Below are 1,889 nucleotides of genomic sequence, written 5' to 3'. Positions count from 1 at the left end.
CTACTAATGATAATAATAATAATAGTAATAATAACGGCAAAATTCTAGCAGTAATTTTGGCGCGTCAACACGTGGGTGTTGTGAAATTAAAAAATAATTGCGTTTGATGTTTTTGGTTCGCTTTTTTTTCAAAATGACGTCATAATTTGCAATTATTTATGTTGTATATATATATATATATATATATATAATCTTTTTTTCTGTTTTTCTGTTTTCGTTAATGCAATTGATAGTTTTCGAACCAGTATTTCGTTGTTGATGTTTTTTTAATTTTCGTTTTTTTCCAATTAATCATTAATCATTTTTTCATCATTTTGCTGTGTTGAATTTAATGTTGTTGGTGTTGTTGTCTTGTTGATATCATCGTCATCTTTGTTGTTGGTGTTGTTGTTGATTTGTTGACGGCAACAGTATTACTGTTGTTTGTTTATGTGGGTTTAGCATTTTTGTTGTTTTTGTTTACTAAACGTTATCTTTTTCGTCATCCGTTTAAGAGGTTGTTGTTGATTTTATTGTTGAAGATGTTGTTGATGTTGATGTTATTGTTGAAGATGTTGTTGATGTTGTTGTTTTTGATGTTGTTAATGATGTTGTTGTTGATTTTGTTGATGTTGAGGTTGCTGTTTATGTTGTTGTTGATGTTGTTGATGACGAATTTTTTTATGTTTTGAAGTTTTGAAAAAAATTTAAGATTTCGAGTTTTTATTTCCTAAATTTTTAAAATTTTTTGAATTTTTTGAATTCGTAAATTTTTTCAAAACCGGCTTCACCTATTTAACAGAGTGGGAGATTGAATGAGTGTGTGTGAATGAATGAATGAATAAATGAATAAAAAAAATGAGGAATGAGTGAGTGATGAGCGAATAAATTGGTGAATGAATGGGAAAGTGATTTCGAGCGTAAATATGTGAGAGTGCATGATTGAGTGAAACGACAGATGAATGAATGTTTGAATGTTTAAATGAATAAATGAATGATTGAACAAATAATCGAAAAAATAAATGAGTGAATGAATCATTAGTGAATGAATGAGTGAGTGATTGAGTGAATGAAAAAGTATGTTACTGAAATGAAAAACTGTAAAAACTATAAAAACATCCATGGTGGGAGGAATGATAAATTAGATGTGAAAAAATGAGATATGGAAAAAATGAAGAGGTTTTGGAAATGGATGGAAGGGGGAAAAAACTAAAAAAAGAGAGAGAGAGAGAAAAAGAAAAAGAAAAAAAGAGAGAAAGAGTGATGGAGAAAGCGAATAATAGAAATAACAAAAACGAAAGATAGTAATAAAGAGAGTAGATAAAAAAAAGAGGAAAAGAAAGACACCACAAAATACTTGCAAGGAAAAGAATTGGACGGAAAAAAACAAGACGGAGAGAGAGAGAGAGAGAGAGAAAGGAAGGATAAAAAAGAAAAGAAGGGTATAAAAGGAGGAGACGAATTTCTTATTATTTACTACTTGAAAGGAGATAGCTATGAAGAAAAATACACATAAAAATTAAGACGAGTAGAAAGCGAGAGATTGGGTGAGAGAGACAAAGATTGAGTGAAAGAAATATTGAGTGATAGAGAGAGAGAGACTGAGTGATAGAGAGAAATTGAGTTAGAAAGAGATTGAGTGAAAAAGTGATTGAGTGAGAGTGAAAGATTGAGTGAAAGAGAAGAAGATTGAGTGAAAGTGAGAAAGATTGAGTGAGAACAAGATTGAGTAAGAGAAAAAGATTGAGTGAGAGAAAAAGATTGAGTGATAGAGAGAAGTTGAGTGAGAGAAACATTGAGTGAGAGTGAAAAAAAATTAGGTGAGAGAAAGAGAAAGAAAGAGTGAAAAAGTGAGAAAGAGAGAGACGCAATAAAAAATAAAACCTATAGAATGAAAAAAATTAAGACGG

The sequence above is a fragment of the Helobdella robusta genome (genome assembly GCF_000326865.2).
Source record: "Helobdella robusta unplaced genomic scaffold HELROscaffold_26, whole genome shotgun sequence".
Classification (NCBI taxonomy): domain Eukaryota; kingdom Metazoa; phylum Annelida; class Clitellata; order Rhynchobdellida; family Glossiphoniidae; genus Helobdella; species Helobdella robusta.
This window is presented reverse-complemented; position numbering follows the sequence as displayed.